Source organism: Tenrec ecaudatus, chromosome 13 (genome assembly GCF_050624435.1).
Source record: "Tenrec ecaudatus isolate mTenEca1 chromosome 13, mTenEca1.hap1, whole genome shotgun sequence".
Lineage (NCBI taxonomy): Eukaryota > Metazoa > Chordata > Mammalia > Afrosoricida > Tenrecidae > Tenrec > Tenrec ecaudatus.
This window is the reverse complement of record NC_134542.1, coordinates 118,777,792-118,797,874: the sequence shown is the minus strand read 5'-3', so window position 1 is coordinate 118,797,874 and position 20,083 is coordinate 118,777,792.

Genomic DNA, 20,083 nt, shown 5'->3' with positions numbered 1-20,083 from the left:
AGGAGCCCTAGCCTTAGCCTAAGCCTATGGCTGCCCTAGCCGAAGCCTAGGGGTGCCCTAGCCTAACCGTAGGGGTGCGCTAGCATTAGGCTATGGGAGCCCTAGCCTTAGCCTAAGCCTTGGGGCGCCCTAGCCTAAACCTAGGGGTTCCCTAGCCTTAGGCTAGGGGAGCCCTAGCCTTAGCCTAAGCTTAGGGGTGCCCTAGCCGAAGCCTAGGGATGCCCTAGCGTTAGGCTTGAGGAGCCCTAGCCTTAGCTTAAGCCTAGGGGTGTCCTAGCCTAAGCCTAGAGGTGCCCTAGCCTAAGTCTAAGGGTGTCCTAGCCTAAGCCTAGGGGTACCCTAGCCTTAGGCTAGAGGAGCCATAGCCTTAGCCTAAGCCTAGGGGTGCCCTAGCCTAAGCCTAAGGGTGCCCTAGCCTAAGCCTAGGGGTCCCCTAGCCTACGCCTAGGGATGCCCTAGCCTTAGCCTAAACCTAGGGGGCCCTAGCCTAAACCTATGGGGCCCTAGCATAAGCCTAGGGGTGCCCTAGCCTAAGCCTAGGGGTGCCCTAGCCTAAGCATACGGTTGCCCTAGCCTAAGCCTAGGGGTGCTCTAGCTTAAGCCTAGGGGTGCCCTAGCCTTAGTACAGTGGAGCCCTAGCCTTAGCCTAAGCCTAGGGGTGCCCTAGACTAAGGCATGGGGTGCCCTAGCCTAAGCTTAGGGGTGCCCTAGCCTAAGCCTAGGGGTCCCTAGCCTAAGCCTAGTGGTGTCCTAGTGTTAGGCGAGGGGAGCCCTAGCCTTAGCCTAATCCTAGTGGTGCCCTAGCCTAAGCCTAGGAGTGCCCTAGCCAAAGCCTACGGGTGCCCTAGCCTTAGGATAGGGGAGACCTAGACTTAGCCTAAGCCTACGGCTGCCCTAGCTTAAACATAGGGGTGCCCTAGCCTAAGCCTAGGGTTGCCCTAGCCTTAGGCTAGGGGTGCCCTAGCCTTAGCCTAAGCCTATGGGTGCCCTAGCCTCAGCCTAGGGGTTCCCTAGCCTCAGCCTAGGGGTGCCCTAGCCTAAGCTTAGGAGTGCCCTAGCCTAAGCCTAGGGGTGCCTTAGACTAAGCCTAGGGGTGACCTAGCCTTAACCTAAGCCTAGGGGTGCCCTAGCCAAAGCCTAAGGGTGCCCTAACCTAAGACTAGGGTGCCCTTGCCTAAGCCTAGGGATGCCGTAGCCTAAGCCTAGGGGTCCCCTAGCCTTAGCCTAAGCCTAGGGGTGCCCTTGGCTAAGCCTAGGGGTGCCCTAGCCTAAGCCTAGGGGTGCCCTAGCCTAAGCCTAGGGGTGCCCTAACCTAAACCTAGGGGTGCCCAGGCCTTAGGCTAGAGTAGCCCTAGCTTTAGCTTAAGCTTAGGGGTGCCTTAGTCTAACCCTAGGGGTGCCCTAGCCTTAGGCTAGGGGAGCACTAGCCTTAGCCTAAGCCTAGGGGTGCCCTAGCCTAAGCCTAGGGGTGCCCTAGCCTAAGCCTAGGGGTGCCCTTGCCTAAGCCTAGGTGTGCCCTAGCCTTAGGCTAGGGGAGCCATAGCCTTAGCCTAAGCCTAGGGGTGCCCTAGCCTAAGCCTAGGGGTGCCCTAGCCTAAGCCTAGGGGTACCCTAGCCTAAGCCTAAGGCTAGGGGTGCCCTAGTCTAAGCCTAGGGGTTCCCTAGCCTAAGACTAGGGGTGCCCTAGCCTTAGGCTAGGGGAGCCCTAGCCTTAACCTAGGCCTTGGGGCGCCCTAGCCTAAACCTAGGGGTTCCCTAGCCTTAGGCTAGGGAAGCCCTAGCCTTAGCCTAAGCCTAGGGGTGCCCTAGCATAAGCCTAGGGCTGCCCTAGCCTAAGCCTAGGGTTGCCCTAGCTTAAGCCTAGGGGTGCTCTATCCTAAGCTTAGGGGTGCCCTAGCCTAAGCTTAGGGGTGCCCTAGCATAAGATAGGGGTGCCCTAGCCTAAGCCTAGGGGTGCCCTAGCCTAAGCCTAGGTGTGCCCTAGCCTTAGGCTAGGGGATCCCTAGCCTTAGCCTAAGCCTATGGGTGCCCTAGCCTAAGTGTAGGGGTGCCTTATCCTAAGCCTAGGGGTCCCTTAGTCTTAGTCTAAGCCTAGGAGTGCCCTAGCCTAAGCCTAGGGGTGCCCTAGCCTACGCCTCGGGGTGCCTTAGCCTAAGCCTAAGGGTCCCCTAGCATTAGCCTAAGCCTTGGGGTGCCCTAGCCTAAACCTAGGGGTCTCCTAGCCATACCTTAAGCCTAGGGGTACCCTAGCCTGAGACTAGAAGTGCCGTAGCCTTAGCCTAGGGATGCCCTAGCCTAAGCCTAGGGGTGCCCTAGCCTAAACTTAGGGGTGTCCTAGCCTAAGCATAGGGGTGTCTTAGCCTAAGCCTAGGGGTCCCCTAGCCTTAGCCTAAACCTAGGGGTGCCCTAGCCTAAGCCTAGGGGTGCCCAGGCCTTAGGCTAGAGTAGCCCTAGCTTTAGCTTAAGCTTAGGGGTGCCTTAGTCTAACCCTAGTGGTGCCCTAGCCTTAGGCTAGGGGAGCACTAGCCTTAGCCTAAGCCTAGGGGTGCCCTAGACTAAGACATGGGATGCCGTAGCCTAAGCCTAAGGGTGCCCTAGCCTAAGCCTAGGGGTGCCCTAGCCTAAGTCTTGGGGTGCCCTAACCTAAGCCTAGGTGTACCCTAGCCTTAGTTTAGGGGAGTCCTCGCCTTAGCTGAAGCCTTTGGGTGCCCTAGACTAAGCCTTCGGGTGCCCTAGCCTAAGCCTAGGGGTGCCCTAGCCTAAGCCTAGGGGTGCCCTATGCTAAGCCTAGGGGTGCCCTAGCCTAAGCCTAGGGGTGCCCTAGCCTAAGGCTAGGGGTGCCCTAGCCTTAGGCTAGGGGAGCCCTAGCCTTAGTCTAAGCCTAGGGGTGCCCTAGCCTAAGCCTAGGGGTGCCTTAGCCCAAGCCTAGGGATGCCCTAGCGTTAGGCTAGAGGAGCCCTAGCTTAGCCTAAACCTAGGGGTGCCCTAGCCTAAGCCTAGGGGTGCCCTAGCCTAAGTCTAGGGGTGCCCTAGCCTAAGCCTAGGTGTACCCTAGCCTTAGGCTAGGGGAGACCTCGCCTTAGCCGAAGGCTTGGGGTGCCCTAGCCTGAGCCTAGGGGTGCCCTAGCCTAAGCCTAGGGGTGCCCCAGCCAAAGCCTAGGGGTGCCCTAGCCTAAGTCTAGGAGTGCCTAGCCTAAGCATAAAGGTTCCCTAACCTAAGCCTAGAGGTTCCCTAACTAAGCCTAGGGGTGCCCTAGCCTAAGCCTACGGGTGCCCTAGCCTAAGCCTAGGGGTGCCCTAGCCTTAGGCTAAGGAAGCCCTAGCCTTAGCCTAAGCCTAGGGCTGCCCTAGCATAAGCCTAGGGCTGCCCTAGCCTAAGCCTAGGGGTGCCCTAGCCTAAGCCTAGGGGTGCTCTATCCTAAGCCTAGGGGTGCCTTAGCCTAAGCTTAGGGGTGCCCTAGGCTAAGGCTAGGGGTGCCCTAGCCTTAGGCTAGGGGAGTCCTAGCCTTAGCCTAAGCCTAGGGGTCCCCTAGCCTAAGATAGGGGTGCCCTAGCCTAAGCCTAGGGGTGCCCTAGCCTAAGCCTAGGGGTGCCCTAGCCTTAGGCTAGGGGATCCCTAGCCTTAGCCTAAGCCTATGGGTGCCCTAGCCTAAGTGTAGGGGTGCCCTAGCCTGAGCCTAGGGGTGCCCTAGCCTTACGCTAGGGGTGCCCTAGCCTAAGCCTAGGGGTGCCTAAGCCTAAGCCTAGGGGTCCCTTAGCCTTAGTCTAAGCCTAGGGGTGCCCTAGCCTAAGCCTAGGGGTGCCCTAGCCTAAGCCTCAGGGTGCCTTAGCCTAAGCCTAGGGGTCCCGTAGCATTAGCCTAAGCCTTGGGGTGCCCTCGCCTAAACCTAGGGGTCTCCTAGCCATACCTTAAGCCTAGGGGTACCCTAGCCCGAGCCTAGGGGTGCCGTAGCCTTAGCGTAGGGGTGCCCTAGCCTAAGCCTAGGGGAGCCCTAGCTTTAGCCTAAGCCTAGGGGTGCCCTAGCCTAAACTTAGGGGTGCCCTAGCCTAAGCCTAGGGGTGCCTTAGCCTAAGCCTAGGGGTGCCCTAGCCATAGGCTAGGGGAGCCCTAGCCTTAGCCTAAGCTTATGGGTGCCCGAGCCTAAGCCAAGGGTTGCCCTAGCCTAAGCCTAGGGGTGCCCTAGCCTTGGGATAGGGGAGCCCTAGCCTTAGCCTTCGCCTAGGGGTACCCTAGCCTAAGATTAGGGGTGCCCTAGCCTAAGCCTAGGGGTGCCCTAGCCTGAGCCTAGGGGTGCCCTAGCCTGAGCCTAGCGGTGCCCTAGCCTGAGCCTACGGGTGCCCTAGCCTGAGGCTATGGGAACCCTAGCTTTAGTCTAGCCTAGGATTGCCCTAGCCTAAGCCTAGGGGTGCGATAGCCTGAGTCAAGGGGTGCCCTAGTCTGAGGTTAGGGGAGCCGTAGCCTTAGTCCAAGCCTAAGGGTGCCCTAGCCTAAGCCTAGGGGTTCCCTAACCTAAGCCTAGGGGTGCCCTAGCCTCAGCCTACGGGTGCACTCGCCTTAGGCTTGGGGAGCCCTAGCCTTAGCCTAAGCCTAGGGGTGCCGTAGCCTAAGCCTAGGGATGCCCTAGCCTGAGCCTAGGGGTGCCCTAGCCTTAGGCTAGGGGAGCCCTAGCCTTAGCCTAAGCCTAGGGGTGCCCTTGCCTAAGCCTACAGGTGCTCTAGCCTAAGCCTAGGGGTGCCCTAGCCTTAGGCTAGGCGAGCCCTAGCTTTAACCTAAGCCTAGGGCTGCCCTAGCCTAAGCCTAGGGGTGCCCTAGGCTAACCCTAGGGGTGCACTAGCATTAGGCTAGGGGAGCACTATCCTTAGCCTAAGCCTATGGGTGCTCTAGCCTAAGCCTATGGGTCCTCTAGCCTAAGCCTAGGGATGCCCTAGCCTAAGGCTAGGGGTGCCCTATCCTAAGCCTAGGGGTGCCCTAGCCTAAGCTTAGGGGTGCCCTAGCCTAAGCCTAAGGGTGCCCTAGCCTAAGCCTAGTGGTGCCCTAGCCTTAGGCTAGGGGAGCGCTACCCTTAGCCTAAGCCTAGGAGTGCCCTAGCCTAAGACTAGGGGTGCCCTAGCCTAAGCTTAGGGGTGCCCTAGCCTAAGCCTAGGGGTCCCTAGCCTAAGCCTAGGGGTGCCCTAGTGTTAGGCGAGGGGAGCCCTAGCCTTAGCCTAATCCTAGGGGTGCCCTAGCCTAAGCCTAGGAGTGCCCTAGCCAAAGCTTAGGGGTGCCCTAGCCTTAGGATAGGGGAGACCTAGCCTTAGCCTAATCCTAAGGGTGCCCTAGCCTAAGCCTAGGAGTGCCCTAGCCAAAGCCTAGGGGTGCCCTAGCCTTAGGATAGGGGAGACCTAGCCTTAGCCTAAGCCTACGGCTGCCCTAGCTTAAGCATAGGGGTGCCCTAGCCTAAGCCTAGGGGTGCCCTAGCCTTAGGCTAGGGGAGCCCTAGCCTTAGCCTAAGCCTATGGGTGCCCTAGCCTCAGCCTAGGGGTTCCCTAGCCTCAGCCTAGGGGTGCCCTAACCTAAGCTTAGGAGTGCCCTAGCCTAAGCCTAGGGGTGCCTTACACTAAGCCTAGGGGTGACCTAGCCTTAACCTAAGCCTAGGGGTGCCCTAGTCTAAGCCTAAGGGTGCCCTAACCTAAGACTAGGGTGCCCTTGCCTAAGCCTAGGGATGCCGTAGCCTAAGCCTAGGGGTCCCCTAGCCTTAGCCTAAGCCTAGGGGTGCCCTAGCCTAATCCTAGGGGTGCCCTAGCCTAAGCCTAGGGGTGCCCTAGCCTAAGCCAAGGGGTGCCCTAGCCTAAGCCTAGGGGTGCCCAGGCCTTAGGCTAGAGTAGCCCTAGCTTTAGCTTAAGCTTACGGGTGCCTTAGTATAACCCTAGGTGTGCCCTAACCTTAGGCTAGGGGAGCACTAGCCTTAGCCTAAGCCTAGGGGTGCCCTAGCCTAAGCCTAGGCGTGCCCTAGCCTAAGCCTAGGGGTGCCCTACCCTAAGCCTAGGGGTGCCCTAGCCTAAGCCTAGGGGTGCCCTAGCATAAGCTTACGGTTGCCCTAGCCTAAGCATAGGGGTGCCCTAGCGTAAGGCTAGGGGTGCCCCAGCCTTAGTACAGTGGAGCCCTAGCCTTAGCCTAAGCCTAGGGGTGCCCTAGACTAAGACATTGGGTGCCGTAGCCTAAGCCTAGGGGTGCCCTAGCCTAAGCCTAGGGTTGCCCTACCCTAAACCTAGGGGTGCCCTAGTCTTAGGCTAGGGGAGCCCTAGCCTTAGCCTAAGCCTTGGGGTGCCCTAGCCTAAACCTAGGGGTTCCCTAGCTTTAGGCTAGGGGAGCCCTAGCCTTAGCCTAAGCTTAGGGGTGCCCTAGCCGAAGCCTAGGGATGCCCTAGCGTTAGGCTAGAGGAGCCCTAGCCTTAGCTTAAGCCTAGGGGTGCCCTAGCCTTAGCCTAAACCTAGGGGGCCCTAGCCTAAACCTAGGGGGCCCTAGCCTAAGCCTAGGGGTGCCCTAGCCTAAGCCTAGGGGTGCCCTAGCCTAAGCCTACGGTTGCCCTAGCCTAAGCATAGGGGTGCCCTAGCGTAAGGCTAGGGGTACCCTAGCCTTAGTACAGTGGAGCCCTAGCCTTAGCCTAAGCCTAGGGGTGCCCTAGACTAAGACATTGGGTGCCGTAGCCTAAGCCTAGGGGTGCCCTAGCCTAAGCCTAGGGTTGCCCTACCCTAAGCCTCGGGCTGCCCTAGTCTTAGGCTAGGGGAGCCCTAGCCTTAGCCTAAGCCTAGGGATGCCCTAGCCTAAGCCTAGGGGTGCCCTATACTAAGCCTACGGGTTTCCTAGCCTAAGCCTAGGGGTGTCCTACACTAAGCCTAGGGTTCCCCTAGCCTTAGGCTAGGGGAGCCCTAGCCTTAGCCAAAGCCTTGGGCACCCTAGCCTAAACCTAGGGGTTCCCTAGCCTAATCCTAGGGGTGAGCTAGCCTAAGCCTAGGGGTGCCCTATCCTAAGGCTAGGGGTGCCCTAGCCTTAGGCTAGGGGACACCTAGCCTTAGTCTAATCCTAGGGGTGGCCTAGCCCAAGCCTAGGGATGCCCTAGCGTTAGGCTACAGGAGCCCGAGCCTTAGCCTAAGCCTAGGGGTTCCCTAGCCTAAGCCTAGTGGTGCCCTAGCCTAAGGCTTGGGGTGCCCTAGCCTAAGCCTAGGTGTACCCTAGCCTTAGCTAGGGGAGTCCTCGCCTTAGCCGAAGCCTTGGGGTGCACTAGCCTAAGCCTAGGGGTGCCCTAGCCCAAGCCTAGGGATGCCCTAGCGTTAGGCTAGAGGAGCCATAGCCTTACCTTAAGCCTAGGGGTGCCCTAGCCTAAGCCTAGGGGTGCCCTAGCCTAAGCCTAGGGGTGCCCTAGCCTAAGGCTAGGGGTGCCCTAGCCTTACGCTAGTGGAACCCTAGCCTTAGTCTAAGCCTAGGGGTGCCCTAGCCTAAGCCTATGGGTACCTTAGCCCAAGTCTAGCGATACCCTAGCGTTAGGCTGGAGGAGCCCTAGCTTAGCCTAAGCCTAGGGGTGCCCTAGCCTAAGCTTAGGGGTGCCCTAGCCTAAGTCTAGGGGTGCCCTAGCCTAAGCCTAGGTGTACACTAGCCTTAGGCTAGGGGAGACCTCGCCTCAGCCGAAGGTTTGGGGTGCCCTAGCCTAAGCCTAGGGGTGCCCTAGCCTAAGCCTAGGGGTGCCCTAGCCCAAGCCTAGGGATGCCCTAGTGTTAGGCTAGAGGAGTCCTAGACTTAGCCTAAGCCTAGGGGTGCCCCAGCCTAAGCCTAGGGGTGCCCTAGCCTAAGTCTAGGAGAACGTAGCCTAAGCATAAGGGTGCCCTAACCTAAGCCTAGGGGTTCCCTACCTAAGCCTAGGGGTGCCCTAGCCTAAGCCTACGGGTGCCCTAGCCTAAGCCTAGGGGTGCCCTAGCCTAAGCCTAGGGGTGCCCTAGCCATAGCCAAGGGGTGCCCTAGCCTAAGCCTAGGGGTGCCCTAGCCTTAGCCTAAACCTAGGGGGCCCTAGCCTAAACCTAGGGGGCCCTAGCCTAAGCCTAGGGGTGCCCTAGCCTAAGCCTAGGGGTGCCCTAGCCTAAGCCTACGGTTGCCCTAGCCTAAGCATAGGGGTGCCCTAGCGTAAGGCTAGGGGTGCCCTAGCCTTAGTACAGTGGAGCCCTAGCCTTAGCCTAAGCCTAGGGGTGCCCTAGACTAAGACATGGGATGCCGTAGTATAAGCCTAAGGGTGCCCTAGCCTAAGCCTAGGGGTGCCCTAGCCTAAGCCTAGGGGTGCCCTATCCTAAGCCTAGGGGTGCCCTCTCCTAAGGCTAGGGGTGCCCTAGCCTAAGGCTTAGGGTGCCCTAGCCTTAGGCTAGGGGAGCCCTAGCCTTGGTCTAAGCCTAGGGGTGCCCTAGCCTAAGCCTATGGGTGCCTTAGCCCAAGCCTTGGGATGCCCTAGCGTTAGGCTAGAGGAGCCCTTCCTTAGCCTAAGCCTAGGGGTGCCCTAGCCCAAGCCTAGGGGTGCCCTAGCCTAAGTCTAGGGGTGCCCTAGCCTAAGCCTATGTGTACCCTAGCCTTAGGATAGGGGAGACCTCGCCTCAGCGAAGGCTTGGGTTGCCCTAGCCTAAGCCTAGGGGTGCCCTAGCCTAAGCCTAGGGGTGCCTTAGCCCAAGCCTTGGGATGCCCTAGCGTTAGGCTAGAGGAGCCCTTCCTTAGCCTAAGCCTAGGGGTGCCCTAGCCTAAGCCTAGGGGTGCCCTAGCCTAAGTCTAGGGGTGCCCTAGCCTAAGCCTAGGTGTACCCTAGCCTTAGGATAGGGGAGACCTCGCCTCAGCGAAGGCTTGGGGTGCCCTAGCCCAAGCCTAGGGGTGCCCTAGCCTAAGCCTAGGGGTGCCCTAGCCCAAGCCTAGGGATGCCCTAGCGTTAGGCTAGAGGAGCCCTAGTCTTAGCCTAAGCCTAGGGGTGCCCCAGCCAAGCCTAGGGGTGCCCTAGCCTAAGCCTAGGGGTGCCCTAGCCCAAGCCTATGGATGCCCTAGCGTTAGGCTAGAGGAGCCCTAGCCTTACCCTAAGCCTAGGGGTGCCCTAGCCTAAGCCTACGGGTGCCCTAGCCTAAGCCTAGGGGTGCCCTAGCCTTAGGCTAGGGGTGCCCTAGCCTTAGGCTGGGGGAGCCCTAGCCTTAGCCTAAGCATAGGGGTGCCCAAGCCTAAGATAGGGGTGCCCTAGCCTAAGCCTAGGGGTGCCCTAGCCTAAGCCTAGGGGTGCCCTATCCTTAGGCTAGGGGATCCCTAGCCTTAGCCTAAGCCTATGGGTGCCCTAGCCTAAGTGTAGGGGTGCCCTTGCCTGAGCCTAGGGGTGCCCTAGCCTTAGGCTAGGGGTGCCCTAGCCTAAGCCTAGGGGTGCCTTAGCCTAAGCCTAGGGGTCCCTTAGCCTTAGTCTAAGCCTAGGGGTCCCTAAGCCTTAGTCTAAGCCTAGGGGTGCCCTAGCCTAATCCTAGGGGTGCCCTCGCCTAAGCCTAGGGGTGCCAAAGCCTAAGCCTAGAGTTGCCCTAGCCTAAGCCTAGGGGTGCCCTAGCCTAAGCCTAGGGGTGCCAAGGCCTTAGGCTAGAGGAGCCCTAGCCTTAGCCTAGGCTTATGGCTGCCCTAGCCGAAGCCTAGGGGTGCCCTAGCCTAACCGTAGGGGTGCGCTAGCCTTAGGCTATGGGTGCCCTAGCCTTAGCCTAAGCCTTGGGGCGCCCTAGCCTAAACCTAGGGGTTCCCTAGCCTTAGGCTAGGGGAGCCCTAGCCTTAGCCTAAGCTTAGGGGTGCCCTAGCCGAAGCCTAGGGATGCCCTAGCGTTAGGCTAGAGGAGCCCTAGCCTTAGCTTAAGCCTAGGGTTGTCCTAGCCTAAGCCTAGAGGTGCCCTAGCCTAAGTCTAGGGGTGTCCTAGCCTAAGCCTAGGGGTACCCTAGCCTTAGGCTAGAGGAGCCATAGCCTTAGCCTAAGCCTAGGGGTGCCCTAGCCTAAGCCTAAGGGTGCTCTAGCCTAAGCCTAGGTGTCCCCTAGCCTACACCTAGGGATGCCCTAGCCTTAGCCTAAACCTAGGGGGCCCTAGCCTAAACCTATGGGGCCCTAGCGTAAGCCTAGGGGTGCCCTAGCCTAAGCCTAGGGGTGCCCTAGCCTAAGCATACGGTTGCCCTAGCCCAAGCCTAGGGGTGCTCTAGCCTAAGCCTAGGGGTGCCCTAGCCTTAGTACAGTGGAGCCCTAGCCTTAGCCTAAGCCTAGGGGTGCCCTAGACTAAGACATGGGGTGCCCTCGCCTAAGCTTAGGGGTGCCCTAGCCTAAGCCTAGGGGTCCCTAGCCTAAGCCTAGTGGTGCCCTAGTGTTAGGCGAGGGGAGCCCTAGCCTTAGCCTAATCCTAGTGGTGCCCTAGCCTAAGCCTAGGGGTGCCCTAGCCTTAGGATAGGGGAGACCTAGACTTAGCCTAAGCCTACGGCTGCCCTAGCTTAAGCATAGGGGTGCCCTATCCTAAGCCTAGGGTTGCCCTAGCCTTAGGCTAGGGGAGCCCTAGCCTTAGCCTAAGCCTATGGGTGCCCTAGCCTCAGCCTAGGGGTTCCCTAGCCTCAGCCTAGGGGTGCCCTAGCCTAAGCTTAGGAGTGCCCTAGCCTAAGCCTAGGGGTGCCTTAGACTAAGCCTAGGGGTGACCTAGCCTTAACCTAAGACTAGTGGTGCCCTAGCCTAAGCCTAAGGGTGCCCTAACCTAAGACTAGGGTGCCCTTGCCTAAGCCTAGGGATGCCGTAGCCTAAGCCTAGGGGTCCCCTAGCCTTAGCCTAAGCCTAGGGGTGCCCTAGGCTAAGCCTAGGGGTGCCCTAGCCTAAGCCTAGGGGTGCCCTAGCCTAAGCCTAGGGGTGCCCAGGCCTTAGGCTAGAGTAGCCCTAGCTTTAGCTTAAGCTTAGGGGTGCCTTAGTCTAACCCTAGGGGTGCCCTAGCTTTGGCTAGGGGAGCACTAGCCTTACCCTAAGCCTAGGGGTGCCCTAGCCTAAGCCTAGGGGTGCCCTAGCCTAAGCCTAGGGGTGCCCTTGCCTAAGCCTAGGTGTGCCCTAGCCTTAGGCTAGGGGAGCCCTAGCCTTAGCCTAAGCCTAGGGGTGCCCTAGCCTAAGCCTAGGTGTGCCCTAGCCTAAGCCTAAGCCTAGGGGTGCCCTAGCCTAAGCCTAGGGGTTCCCTAGCCTAAGACTAGGGGTGCCCTAGCCTTTGGCTAGGGGAGCCCTAGCCTAAGCCTAGGCCTTGGGGCGCCCTAGTCTAAACCTAGGGGTTCCCTAGCCTTAGGCTAGGGGAGCCCTAGCCTTAGCCTAAGCCTAGGGGTGCCCTAGCCCAAGCCTATGGATGCCCTAGCGTTAGGCTAGAGGAGCCCTAGCCTTACCCTAAGCCCAGGGGTTCCCTAGCCTAAGCCTAAGGGTGCCCTATCCTTAGCCTAGGGGTGCCCTATCCTAAGCCTAGGGGTGCCCTAGCCTAAGGCTAGGGGTGCCCGAGCCTTAGGCTAGGGGAGCCCTAGCCTTAGTCTAAGCCTAGGGGTGCCCTAGCCTAAGCCTAGGGGTGCCTTAGCCCAAGCCTTGGGATGCCCTAGCGTTAGGCTAGAGGAGCCCTAGCTTAGCCTAAGCCTAGGGGTGCCCTAGCCTAAGCCTAGGGATGCCCTAGCCTAAGTCTCGGGGTGCCCTAGCCTAAGCCTAGGTGTGCCCTAGCCTTAGGCTAGGGGAGACCTCGCCTCAGCGAATGCTTGTGGTGCCCTAGCCTAAGCCTTGGGGTGCCGTAGCCTAAGCCTAGGGGTGCCCTAGCCCAAGCCTAGGGATGCCCTAGCGATAGGCTAGAGGAGCCCTAGACTTAGCCTCAGCCTAGGGGTGCCCCAGCAAAAGCCTAGTGGTGCCCTAGCCTAAGTCTAGGAGTGCCTAGCCTAAGCATAAGGGTGCCCTAACCTAAGCCTAGGGGTTCCCTACCTAAGCCTAGGGGTGCCCTAGCTTAAGCCTACGGGTACCCTAGCCTAAGCCTAGGGGTGCCCTAGCCTTAGGCTAGGGAAGCCCTAGCCTTAGCCGAAGCCTAGGGGTGCCCTAGCATAAGCCTAGGGCTGCCCTAGCCTAAGCCTAGGGGTGCCCTAGCCTAAGCCTAGGGGTGCTCTATCCTAAGCCTAGGGGTGCCCTAGCCTAAGCTTAGGGGTGCCCTAGCCTAAGGCTAGGGGTGCCCTAGCCTAAGATAGGGGTGCCCTAGCCTAAGCCTAGGGGTGCCATAGCCTAAGCCTAGGGGTGCCATAGCCTAAGCCTAGGGGTGCCCTAGCCTTAGGCTAGGGGATCCCTAGCCTTAGCCTAAGCCTATGGGTGCCCTAGCCTAAGTGTAGGGGTGCCTTATCCTAAGCCTAGGGGTCCCTTAGCCTTAGTCTAAGCCTAGGAGTGCCCTAGCCTAAGCCTAGGGGTGCCCTAGCCTAAGCCTCGGGGTGCCTTAGCCTAAGCCTAAGGGTCCCCTAGCATTAGCTTAAGCCTTGGGGTGCCCTAGCCTAAACCTAGGGGTCTCCTAGCCATACCTTAAGCCTAGGGGTACCCTAGCCTGAGCCTAGAAGTGCCGTAGCCTTAGCCTAGGGGTGCCCTAGCCTAAGCCTAGGGGTCCCTAGCCTAAACTTAGGGGTGTCCTAGCCTAAGCCTAGGGGTGTCTTAGCCTAAGCCTAGGGGTCCCCTAGCCTTAGCCTAAACCTAGGGGTGCCCTAGCCTAAGCCTAGGGGTGCCCAGGCCTTAGGCTAGAGTAGCCCTAGCTTTAGCTTAAGCTTAGGGGTGCCTTAGTCTAACCCTAGTGGTGCCCTAGCCTTAGGCTAGGGGAGCACTAGCCTTAGCCTAAGCCTAGGGGTGCCCTACCCTAAGCCTAGGGGTGCCCTACACTAAGCCTAGGCGTGCCCTAGCCAAAGCCTAGGCTTGCCCTAGCCTTAGGCTAGTTGAGCCCTAGCCTAAGACTAAGCCTAGGGGTGCACTAGCCTAAGCCTAGGGGTGCCCTAGCCTAAGCCTAGGGGTGCCCTAGCCTAAGCCTAGGGGTGCCCTAGCCTAAGCCTAGGGTTGCCCTAGCCTAAGCCTAGGGGTGCCCTAGCCTAAGCCTAGGGGTGCCCAGGCCTTAGGCTAGAGTAGCCCTAGCCTTAGCCTAAGCCTATGGCTGCCCTAGCCGAAGCCTTGGGGTGCCCTAGCCTAAGCGTAGCGGTGCGCTAGCCTTAGGCTAGGGGAGCCCTAGCCTTAGCCTAAGATTTGGGGCGCCCTAGCCTAAACCTTGGGGTTCCCTAGCCTTAGGCTAGGGGAGCCCTAGCCTTAGCCTAAGCTTAGGGGTGCCCTAGCCGAAGCCTAGGGATGCCCTAGCGTTAGGCTAGAGGAGCCCTAGCCTTAGCTTAAGCCTAGGGGTGTCCTAGCCTAAGCCTAGAGGTGCCCTAGCCTAAGTCTAGGGGTGTCCTAGCCTAAGCCTAGGGGTACCCTAGCCTTAGGCTGGAGGAGCCATAGCCTTAGCCTAAGCCTAGGGGTGCCCTAGCCTAAGCCTAAGGGTGCCCTAGCCTAAGCCTAGGGGTCCCCTAGCCTACGCCTAGTGATGCCCTAACCTTAGCCTAAACCTAGGGGGCCCTAGCCTAAACCTAGGGGGCCCTAGCCTAAGCCTAGGGTTGCCCAAGCCTAAGCCTAGGGGTGCCCTAGCCTAAGCCTACGGTTGCCCTAGCCTAAGCCTAGGGGTGACCTAGCGTAAGGCTAGGGGTGCCCTAGCCTTAGTACAGTGGAGCCCTAGCCTTAGCCTAAGCCTAGGGGTGCCCTAGACTAAGACATGGGATGCCGTAGCCTAAGCCTAAGGGTGCCTTGCCTAAGCCTAGGGGTGCCCTAGCCTAAGTCTTGGGGTGCCCTAACCTAAGCCTAGGTGTACCCTAGCCTTAGTTTAGGGGAGTCCTCGCCTTAGCTGAAGCCTTTGGGTGCCCTAGACTAAGCCTTCGGGTGCCCTAGCCTAAGCCTAGGGGTGCCCTAGCCCAAGCCTATGGATGCCCTAGCGTTAGGCTAGAGGAGCCCTAGCCTTACCCTAAGCCTAGGGGTGCCCTAGCCTAAGCCTAGGGGTGCCCTATGCTAAGCCTAGGGGTGCCCTAGCCTAAGGCTAGGGGTGCCCTAGCCTTAGGCTAGGGGAGCCCTAGCCTTAGTCTAAGCCTAGGGGTGCCCTAGCCTAAGCCTAGGGGTGCCTTAGCCCAAGCCTAGGGATGCCCTAGCGTTAGGCTAGAGGAGCCCTAGCTTAGCCTAAGCCTAGGGGTGCCCTAGCCTAAGCCTAGGGGTGCCCTAGCCTAAGTCTAGGGGTGCCCTAGCCTAAGCCTAGGTGTACCCTAGCCTTAGGCTAGGGGAGACCTCGCCTCAGCCGAAGGCTTGGGGTGCCCTAGCCTAAGCCTAGGGGTGCCCTAGCCTAAGCCTAGGAGTGCCCTAGCCAAAGCCTAGGGATGACCTAGCGTTAGGCTAGAGGAGCCCTAGACTTAGCCTAAGCCTAGAGGTGCCCCAGCCAAAGCCTAGGGGTGCTCTAGCCTAAGTCTAGGAGTGCCTAGCCTAAGCATAAGGGTTCCCTAACCTAAGCCTAGGGGTTCCCTACCTAAGCCTAGGGGTGCCCTAGCCTAAGCCTACGGGTGCCCTAGCCTAAGCCTAGGGGTGCCCTAGCCTTAGGCTAGGGAAGCCCTAGCCTTAGCCTAAGCCTAGGGGTGCCCTAGCATAAGCCTAGGGCTGCCCTAGCCTAAGCCTAGGGGTGCCCTAGCCTAAGCCTAGGGGTGCTCTATCCTAAACCTAGGGGTGCCCTAGCCTAAGCTTAGGGGTGCCCTAGCCTAAGGCTAGGGGTTCCCTAGCCTTAGGGTAGGGGAGTCCTAGCCTTAGCCTAAGCCTAGGGGTGCCCTAGCCTAAGATAGGGGTGCCCTAGCCTAAGCCTAGGGGTGCCCTAGCCTAAGCCTAGGGGTGCCCTAGCCTTAGGCTAGGGGATCCCTAGCCTTAGCCTAAGCCTATGGGTGCCCTAGCCTAAGTGTAGGGGTGCCCTAGCCTGAGCCTAGGGGTGCCCTAGCCTTAGGCTAGGGGTGCCCTAGCCTAAGCCTAGGGGTGCCTTAGCCTAAGCCTGGGGGTCCCTTAGCCTTAGTCTAAGCCTAGGGGTGCCCTAGCCTAAGCCTAGGGGTGCCCTAGCCTAAGCCTCGGGGTACCTTAGCCTAAGCCTCGGGGTCCCATAGCATTAGCCTAAGCCTTGGGGTGCCCTCGCCTAAACCTAGGGGTCTCCTAGCCATACCTTAAGCCTAGGGGTACCCTAGCCTGAGCCTAGGGGTGCCGTAGCCTTAGAATAGGGGTTCCCTAGCCTAAGCTTAGGGGAGCCCTAGCTTTAGCCTAAGCCTAGGGGTGCCCTAGCCTAAACTTAGGGGTGCCCTAGCCTAAGCCTAGGGGTGCCTTAGCCTAAGCCTAGGGGTGCCCTAGCCATAGGCTAGGGGAGCCCTAGCCTTAGCCTAAGCTTATGGGTGCCCGAGCCTAAGCCAAGGGTTGCCCTAGCCTAAGCCTATGGGTGCCCTAGCCTTGGGATAGGGGAGCCCTAGCCTTAGCCTTCGCCTAGGGGTGCCCTAGCCTAAGATTAGGGGTGCCCTAACCTAAGACTAGGGGTGCCCTAGCCTGAGCCTATGGGTGCCCTAGCCTGAGCCTAGCGGTGCCCTAGCCTGAGCCTACGGGTGCCCTAGCCTGAGGCTATGGGAGCCCTAGCTTTAGTCTAGCCTAGGATTGCCCTAGCCTAAGCCTAGGGGTGCCATAGCCTGAGTCAAGGGGTGCCCTAGTCTGAGGTTAGGGGAGCCGTAGCCTTAGTCCAAGCCTAAGGGTGCCCTAGCCTAAGCCTAGGGGTTCCCTAACCTAAGCCTAGGGGTGCCCTAGCCTCAGCCTACGGGTGAACTCGCCTTAGGCTTGGGGAGCCCTAACCTTAGCCTAAGCCTAGGGGTGCCATAGCCTAAGCCTAGGGATGCCCTAGCCTGAGCCTAGGGGTGCCCTAGCCTTAGGCTAGGGGAGCCCTAGCCTTAGCCTAAGCCTAGGGGTGCCCTAGCCCAAGCCTATGGATGCCCTAGCGTTAGGCTAGAGGAGCCCTAGCCTTACCCTAAGCCTAGGGGTGCCCTAGCCTAAGCCTAGGGGTGCCCTATGCTAAGCCTAGGGGTGCCCTAGCCTAAGCCTAGGGGTGCCCTAGCCTAAGGCTAGGGGTGCCCTAGCCTTAGGCTAGGGGAGCCCTAGCCTTAGTCTAAGACTAGGGGTGCCCTAGCCTAAGCCTAGGGGTGCCTTAGCCCAAGCCTAGGGATGCCCTAGCGTTAGGCTAGAGGAGCCCTAGCTTAGCCTAAGCCTAGGGGTGCCCTAGCCTAAGCCTAGGGGTGCCCTAGCCTAAGTCTAGGGGTGCCCTAGCCTAAGCCTATGTGTACCCTAGCCTTAGGCTAGGGGAGACCTCGCCTCAGCCGAAGGCTTGGGGTGCCCTAGCCTAAGCCTAGGGGTGCCCTAGCCTAAGCCTAGGGGTGCCCTAGCCTAAGCCTAGGGGTGCCCTAGCCCAAGCCTAGGGATGACCTAGCGTTAGGCTAGAGGAGCCCTAGACTTAGCCTAAGCCTAGGGGTGCCCCAGCCAAAGCCTAGGGGTGCCCTAGCCTAAGTCTAGGAGTGCCTAGCCTAAGCATAAGGGTTCCCTAACCTAAGCCTAGGGGTTCCCTACCTAAGCCTAGGGGTGCCCTAGCCTAAGCCTACGGGTGCCCTAGCCTAAGCCTAGGGGTGCCCTAGCCTTAGGCTAGGGAAGCCCTAGCCTCAGCCTAAGCCTAGGGGTGCCCTAACATAAGCCTAGGGCTGCCCAAGCCTAAGCCTAGGGGTGCCCTAGCCTAAGCCTAGGGGTGCTCTATCCTAAGCCTAGGGGTGCCCTAGCCTAAGCTTAGGGGTGCCCTAGTCTAAGGCTAGGGGTGCCCTAGCCTTAGGCTAGGGGAGTCCTAGCCTTAGCCTAAGCCTAGGGGTGCCCTAGCCTAAGATAGGGGTGCCCTAGCCTAAGCCTAGGGGTGCCCTAGCCTAAGCCTAGGGGTGCCCTAGCCTTAGGCTAGGGGATCCCTAGCCTTAGCCTAAGCCTATGGGTGCCCTAGCCTAAGTGTAGGGGTGCCCTAGCCTGAGCCTAGTAGTGCCCTAGCTTTAGGCTAGGGGTGCCCTAGCCTAAGACTAGGGGTGCCTTAGCCTAAGCCTAGGGGTCCCTTAGCCTTAGTCTAAGCCTAGGGGTGCCCTAGCCTAAGCCTATGGGTGCCCTAGCCTAAGCCTCGGGGTGCCTTAGCCTAAGCCTCGGGGTCCCGTAGCATTAGCCTAAGCCTTGGGGTGCCCTCGCCTAAACCTAGGGGTCTCCTAGCCATACCTTAAGCCTAGGGGTACCCTAGCCTGAGCCTAGGGGTGCCGTAGCCTTAGCCTAGGGGTGCCCTAGCCTAAGCCTAGAGGAGCCCTAGCTTTAGCCTAAGCCTAGGGGTGCCCTAGCCTAAACTTAGGGGTGCCCTAGCCTAAGCCTAGGGGTGCCTTAGCCTAAGCCTAGGGGTGCCCTAGCCATAGGCTAGGGGAGCCCTAGCCTTAGCCTAAGCTTATGGGTGCCCGAGCCTAAGCCAAGGGTTGCCCTAACCTAAGCCTAGGGGTGCCCTAGCCTTGGGATAGGGGAGCCCTAGCCTTAGCCTTCGCCTAGGGGTGCCCTAGCCTAACCGTAGGGGTGTGCTAGCCTTAGGCTAGGGGAGCCCTAGCCTTAGCCTAAGCCTTGGGGCGCCCTAGCCTAAACCTAGGGGTTCCCTAGCTTTAGGCTAGGGGAGCCCTAGCCTTAGCCTAAGCTTAGGGGTGCCCTAGCCGAAGCCTAGGGATGCCCTAGCGTTAGGCTAGAGGAGCCCTAGTCTAAGCTTAAGCCTAGGGGTGTCCTAGCCTAAGCCTAGGGGTACCCTAGCCTTAGGCTAGAGGAGCCATAGCCTTAACCTAAGCCTAGGGGTGCCCTAGCGTAAGCCTAAGGGTGCCCTAGCCTAAGCCTAGGGGTCCCCTAGCCTACGCCTAGGGATGCCCTAGCCTTAGCCTAAACCTAGGGGGCCCTAGCCTAAACCTAGGGGGCCCTAGCGTAAGCCTAGGGGTGCCCTAGCCTAAGCCTAGGGGTGCCCTAGCCTAAGCCTACGGTTGCCCTAGCCTAAGCATAGGGGTGCCCTAGCGTAAGGCTAGGGGTGCCCTAGCCTTAGTACAGTGGAGCCCTAGCCTTAGCCTAAGCCTAGGGGTGCCCTAGACTAAGACATAGGGTGCCGTAGCCTAAGCCTAGGGGTGCTCTAGCCTAAGCCTAGGGTTGCCCTACCCTAAGCCTAGGGGTGCCCTAGTCTTAGGCTAGGGGAGCCCTAGCCTTAGCCTAAGCCTAGGGGTGCCCTAGCCTAAGCCTAGGGGTGCCCTATCCTAAGCCTACGGGTTTCCTAGCCTAAGCCTAGGGGTGCCCTACCCTAAGCCTAGGGTTCCCCTAGCCTTAGGCTAGGGGAGCCCTAGCCTTAGCCAAAGCCTTGGGCGCCCTAGCCTAAACCTAGGGGTTCCCTAGCCTAAGCCTAGGGGTGAGCTAGCCTAAGCCTAGGGGTGCCCTATCCTAAGGCTAGGGGTGCCCTAGCCATAGGCTAGGGGACTCCTAGCCTTAATCTAATCCTAGGGGTGCCCTAGCCCAACCTAGGGATGCCCTAGCGTTAGGCTACAGGAGCCCTAGCCTTAGCCTAAGCCTAGGGGTGCCCTAGCCCAAGCCTAGGGATGCCCTAGCGTTAGGCTAGAGGAGCCATAGCCTTACCTTAAGCCTAGGGGTGCCCTAGCCTAAGCCTAGGGGTGCCCTAGCCTAAGCCTAGGGGTGCCCTAGCCTAACCTAGGGGTGCCCTAGCCTTACGCTAGTGGAACCCTAGCCTTAGTCTAAGCCTAGGGGTGCCCTAGCCTAAGCCTATGGGTACCTTAGCCCAAGCCTAGGGATGCCGTAGCGTTAGGCTAGAGGAGCCCTAGCTTAGCCTAAGCCTAGGGGTACCCTAGCTTAAGCTTAGGGGTGCTCTAGCCTAAGTCTAGGGGTGCCCTAGCCTAAGCCTAGGTGTACCCTAGCCTTAGGCTAGGGGAGACCTCGCCTCAGCCGAAGGCTTGGGGTGCCCTAGCCTAAGCCTAGGGGTGCCCTAGCCCAAGCCTAGGGATGCCCTAGCGTTAGGCTAGAGGAGCCCTAGACTTAGCCTAAGCCTAGGGGTGCCCCAGCCTAAGCCTAGGGGTGCCCTAGCCTAAGCCTAGGGGTGCCCTCGCCTAAGCCTAGGGGTGCGCTACCCTAAGCCTAGGGTTGCCCAAGCCTTAGCCTAGCTGAGCCCTAGCCTTAACCTAAGCCTAGGGGTGCCCTAGCCTAAGCCTAGGGGTGCCCTAGCCTAAGCCTAGGGGTGCCCTACCCTAAGCCTAGGGGTGCCCTACCCTAAGCCGAGGGTTGCCCTAGCCTAAGCCTAGGGGTGCCCTAGCCTTAGGCTAGGTGAGCCCTAGCCTTAGCCTAAGCCTAGGGGTACCCTAGCCTAAGGCTACGGGTGCTCTCACCTTAGGCTAGGGGAGCCCTAGCCTTAGCCTAAGCCTAGGGATGCCGTAGCCTAAGCCTAGGGATGCCCTAGCCTGAGCCTAGGGGAGACCCAGCCTTAAGCTAGGGGAGCCCTAGCCTTGGCCTAAGCGTAGGGGTGCCCTAGCCTAAGCCTAAGGGTGCCCTAGCCTAAGGCTAAGGGTGCCCTTGCCTAAGCCTACGGGTGCTCTAGCCTAAGCCTAGGGGTGCCCTAGCCTTAGGTTAGGGGAGACCTAGCCTTATCCTAAGCCTACTGGTGCCCTAGCTTTAGCCGAGGGGTGCCCTAGCCTAAGCCTAGGGGTGCCCTAGCCTTAGGCTAGGGAGCCCTAGCCTTAGCCTAAGCCTATGGGTGCCCTAGCCTCAGCCTCGGGGTGCCCAAGCATCAGCCTAGGTGTGCCCTAGCCTAAGCCTATGAGTGCCCTAGCCTAACCCTAGGGGTGACCTAGCCTTAGGCTAGGGGAGCAGTAGCCTTAGCCTAAGCCTAGGGGTGTCCTA